The sequence below is a fragment of the Bubalus kerabau genome, chromosome 3 (genome assembly GCF_029407905.1).
Source record: "Bubalus kerabau isolate K-KA32 ecotype Philippines breed swamp buffalo chromosome 3, PCC_UOA_SB_1v2, whole genome shotgun sequence".
NCBI lineage: Eukaryota > Metazoa > Chordata > Mammalia > Artiodactyla > Bovidae > Bubalus > Bubalus kerabau.
In genome coordinates this window covers 127410477-127416313 of record NC_073626.1, presented here as the reverse complement: position 1 = coordinate 127416313, position 5837 = coordinate 127410477, and positions in this window count along the sequence as shown.

Below are 5837 nucleotides of genomic sequence, written 5' to 3'. Positions count from 1 at the left end.
TAGCTTATGTCTGTTAACAGGGTAGTGACAGCAGGGTTGCAGAGAGTTGACCAGGGCTGTCATGGCTGGGGCAGGATGTCCAAGTTCATCACAGACAGTCTAAAACAGAACTCAGCACCTGGGGCATCAGATTCTCCAGCCCCTACTCAGGGGGAGTTCCTTCTATATCTGCCACACAGCTATTTATCAGCACTTGAAGACATTGGCTGTTGCCATGAATCAATGAGCATCTCCAAAACAAAGAAAAAGAATTTTTTTTTTTAAATGAGCATTGCCACTCCCTTCCCAACCTAAGCCTTCCTTGGCTTCAACAAACATGAAACAGCCAGCCACACAATGAGGATTTCTTTGCCATCATTTCCTAGCAATTGCTCCTACACCAGAGGCTGAGACAGACAGATGAATACCTAGTAGTCCTCCCCTCTGGAGAGCACACAGTCTTATGAGAAAAACATATGCATCATCTTTGTCATTATTTACCTAACTTCTATTATTATTTTAACATCCATCTTCCCCATTGGACTGTCAACTCCTCGAGGAACTGGGTCTCTTCTGTTCACTTAGTTATTCCCAGCAGGCACTTGATAAATATTTACTGAGTGATTTTATTGAATTGCCAAGTAATAATCTCTTCAACACTGGAGAAGGAAATGGCAACCCACTCCAGTACTCTTGCCTAGAAAATTCCACGGATGGAGGAGCCTGGTGGGCTACAGTCCATGGGGTCACGAAGAGTTGGACACGACTGTGCGACTTTGCGACGCGACTTCACGAATCTCTTCAAAAGAGGTTGAAACAAGATCCTGAGCTATTGATGGGTGATATCCTTCCTAAAACAACCTAGGCAAATGGGCAGGGTTTCAGAGGAGAAATGAAACACCCAGAACAAGGTCAGGGAAGGCTGTATGGGCCCCTCCCAGGAGCAACTCCCTTGTATTTAGACCAGCTACCATCTCCCTAGGCTCTGTTTCATCCCTCTCTGGGCTTTGTGACCCAGAGAAATAGCCCAGACCTACCTGAATGTACAGGTGTGAGAACTGGACCATAAAGAAGGCTGAGTGCCAAAGAATTGATGCTTTTGAACTGTGGTGTTGGAGAAGACTCTGGAGAGTCCCTTGGACAGCAAGGAGATCAATCCTAAAGAAAATCAACCCTGAATACTCATTGGAAGGACTGATGCTGAAGCTGAAGCTCCAATACTTGGGCCACCTGATGTGAAGGGCCAACTCACTGGAAAAGACCCTGATGCTGGGAAAAATAGAAGCCAGGAGGAGAAGGGGACAACAGAGGATGAGATGGTTGGATGGCTCATTGACTCAACCGACACGAGTTTAAGCAAACTCCAAGAGATGGTGAACAGGGAAGCCTGGCGTGCTGCAGTTCAAGGGGTTGCAAAGAGTCGACACAACTTAACAACTGAACAACAACCTAAATATCAGCAGTACCAATAAAAATAGGCTCCTGCTTACAAGTTCAGGGAACAGAAATACCAGGCCATGAATGTATTCCCTATTTATGTTTTTAGTTATGAAAAATGCATCTATTTCTTACCAGTTGTATAAGGAACTTCTTGTTTCTCATTCTAAAATTGCACTGTTTCAAGCTTCAAGGTCCCTCTCTGTCTAGCCCCCGAGATCTTTGTGAACAAAGTCAAATTTATAATTCCCCATCCCTCTCTCCCTCCTCCCCTGCACCATCAGCCACAATCTCCTGAAACCAGAGCAGCATCAGGCTCACAGCCTGAACTCAGATCTCAGACTTAGGGCTGTCTTCCTCACCATCGTTTTCATTTTCGTGCTGAATTTTACAGACCTTTTCAATTTCAGAGATGAGGAGGAACAGCCTCGGATGAGAGCAGATGAGACCCACATTAGCAGTCCAGTGAGCACCTGCTGAGCCAGGGAAGCCCACCCCCACCCCACCCCAGGTGGCGGAGATGAGCAGCCCTCCTCCCACTCGCCGCCGCATTAGAACGGAGTTAGAGTCAATCCTCACCAGATCTGGTAGACCCCAGTGGCAAAGATAACACCGCCGCCACTCAGCCAGTCTGTTCTGCCGCCGGTATATCTGCCCGCTATAATTAGATCACTGGAGACCTCGCCAATGAAAAAGATTCATCCTGGCCTCCTTTCTCTCCCCGGGACTCTAGGCTGCCTCCTTAATCCCTGAATCAGGTCTCCCCTCTGGGCTCTGAGTGAGTAAAGAGAGGCCAGGAGATACTTCCTTCCGAGGAGCACTTCTTCCTACTCTTGGCTCCAGAGGGGGAAATCTTTGTTTCCCATTTTGCTGACTTTTTCCCCCCTTTTTCCCTAATTTTTTTTTTTTTTAAGATTATCCTCCTAAAAGAATTTTCAGGTGGAAAATTTGGGAAGTTCAGAAAAGTTCAAGGAGCTTGTGAATTCTTTGACCATATATGACTTTCTTTTTCTTTCATGTCTTTGGTTTGCAAACTGAGTCATTGGATGGCTTTGTTCTCCCCAGCAAACCCATCACCCCTCACCCGGACTGGCCTGCTCCACTCACACAAACAGCTCTTCTGCCCCTTTCCTGTTTGCCCATTTCTGTTCCCCTCTAACCTTAAAAGAACCTAATTATAGGAATGAGATCACCAGGCAATTTAACCTAACTACCGACTTGCACACCATGCCTGGTCTAACCTGTTGATTCTTTTCCTAGATCAAAGGAAGTAAGAATAAAGAATGAAGTATTTAAAGAATGACTAGCTCTCTGTCTCCAATAGCCCCTTTAGCAATCCTGCAAGCAGATCTCACAGACAAGATAACATATGAAGGCAATCAGATGGTCTGCACGCAATGGACAAGGATGTACACCCAACCTCCTGCCTCGATGAGTCACTGAGATCCTCCCCAATCCCCCCTTTTCTCCTTTAGAAACTGTCTCATCTGAGCAGAATCTTGGGAGTTGGTCTCAGCACACAAGTCCATCTTCTCCCCAGATTGCTGGCTTTGCTGATTAAAGCAACTTTCCTTTCTACTGACTTCTACCTCTCAACTATTGGCTTTTAAGCTGCGTGCTGATGAACCTGAGTTGGGTAACACTCAGACTGAAAGCAGATGTCCTCTGGGGCACAGGCAGTGAAGGTTCCAGGCCAGGCCTGGATCCACTAGCCCAGCTGGCTTACTCGAACTCCGTGGACCTCAGGTTATCAGCCAGAAAGTGATGTCAATTTCACAGAGTTTTGAGTCAATCAAACAAGATGACAGTTCTATCCCCACACTTAATGAATGCTCGTGAAAGTTATCTCCCAACCCCTTTCATGGCCCCACCTCCATCCCCCAGCTATGCAGCCAAAGCTGCAAAATAGAAGTAATGCATTCCAGGTACAGAAGTGTCTATCTGAACAAGTGATTGTCACCTCAGGTCTCCCCAAAGCTGAGAACACCAAGGTGTGCCTGCTTCAGGTTCCAGGGAGAGTGTGCCAAGCAGCGGGTAAGCCTTAAAATAAACAAAAAAGAGTTGTAGTGAGCTGGGAACATTTTCCATGTGGCCTATTTGAGTTATAACAGGACACTGAGAACTTGAGAGTCATAGTCAAGAAGGCAAATGTAGGTGCTCTTGAATTCGGGCAAGAAGAAGAGCAACTTTCAGACCAAATGTCATCTTAGAGGCACTCTACCCAGAAATAATTCCAAAGTTCAGCTTTTTATAAAAAGTGAACATTAGGAACTTAACAATACATGATTTATGAAGGGCAATTTTGCCATATGCAGCAAAATCTTTTAAAATATGTATGTACTTTGACCCAGCAATTTCATTTCCAAGAATTTATCCCAAAGAGATAGTGACGCCAAATGCAATGTGGGGAGTCTGACTTCTGCTTCAAACAGACTAACTAAAGAGACATTGGTGAAACTACCAAGGAAGTTTGACGTTTGACTTCTGGCTGGATATTGGATAATACTCAGAAATCATTATTCATTTTTTACTAACTAAATTCTATGGAGTTTACTTTTATTAACTAAACTTTATTCAGATTGCCGTAGGGTTTTTTAATTCTTTTTTTTCCTTTCTTTTGGCTTGCTGGGCCTTCAGTGCAGAACCTGAGCTTTCTCTAGCTGTTTGTTATGGTGTGCTGGCTTCTCACTGAAGTGGCTTCTTTAGTTGTGGGCTGCAAATTCACCAGTTGTGACGCATGGGCTTAGTTGCTCTGCAGTGTGTGGGATCTTCCCAGACCAGGGACTGAATCCATGACCCCTGCATCAGCAGGCGGATTCTTAACCACTGGACCACCCGGGAAGTCCTTAATTCTTTTAATTTATGTTATTGCTAACTGTAGTAAAATACACATAACATAAAATGTGTCATCTTAACCATTTCTATGAATACGGTTCAATGGCATTAAGTACATTACACTACTATGCAACCTTCACAACCATCCATCTCCAGGACTCTTTTTATCTTGCCAAACTGAAATTCTAGGCCCAATAAACATTCATTTCCTCCTCCCTCAGCTTCAGGCAACCACATTCTACTTTCTATCAATATGAATGTGACTATTCTCAGTTCAGTTCAGTTCGCTCTCTCAGTTGTGTCCAACTCTTTGCAACCCCGTGGACTGCACCACACCAGGCCTCCTTGTCCATCACCAACTCCCATAGCTTACTCAAACTCATGTCCATTGAGTCAGTGATGCCATCCAACCATCTCATCCTCTGTTGTCCCCTTCAATTCCTGCCTTCAATCTTTCCCACATTAGGGTCTTTTCCAATGAGTCAGTTCTTCACATCAGGTGGCCAAAGTACTGGAGTTTCAGCTTCAGTGTCAGTCCTTTCAACGATTATTCAAGACTGATTTCCTTTAGGATGGACTGGTTGGGTCTCCTTGCAGTCCAAGGGACTCCCAAGAGTCTTCTCCAACACCACAGTTCAAAAGCATCAATTCTTCAGTGCTCAACTTTCTTTGTAGTCCAGCTCTTACATCCATACATGACCACTGGAAAAAGCATAGCCTTGACTAGATGGACCTTTGTTGGCAAAGTAATGTCTCTGCTGTCTAGGTTGTTTAATATGCTGTCTAGGTTGGTCATTACTTTTCTTCCAAGGAGTAAGCACCTTTTATTTCATGGCTGCAATCACCATCTGCAGTGATTTTGCAGCCCAAAAAAATAAAGTCTGACACTCTTTCCACTGTTTTTCCATCTATTTAACATAAAGTGATGGGATCACATGATGGTGTGATCACTGACCTAGAGCCAGACATCCTGGAATGTGAAGTCAAGTGGGCGTTAGAAAGCATCACTACGAACAAAGCTAGTGGAGGTGATGGAATTCCAGCTGAGCTATTTCAAATCCTGAAAGATGATGCTGTGAAAGTGCTGCACTCAATATGCCAGCAAATGTGGAAAACTCAGCAGTGGCCACAGGACTGGAAAAGATCAGTTTTCATTCCAATCCCAAAGAAAGGCAATGCCAAAGAATGCTCAAACTACCACACAATTGCACTCATCTCACACGCTAATAAAGTAATGCTCAAAATTCTCCAAGCCAGGCTTCAGCAATACGTGAACTGTGAACTTCCAGATGTTCAAGCTGGTTTTAGAAAAGGCAGAGGAACGAGAGATCAGATTGCCAACGTTCACTGGATCATTGAAAAAGCAAGAGAGTTCCAGAAAAACATCTACTTCTGCTTTATTGACTATGCCAAAGCCTTTGACTGTGTGGATCACAATAAACTGTGGAAAATTCTGAAAGAGCTGGGAATACCAGACCACCTGACCTGCCTCTTGAGAAATCTGTATGCAGGTCAGGAAGCAACAGTTCGAACTGGACATGGAACAACAGACTGGTTCCAAATAGGAAAAGGAGTATGTCAAGGCT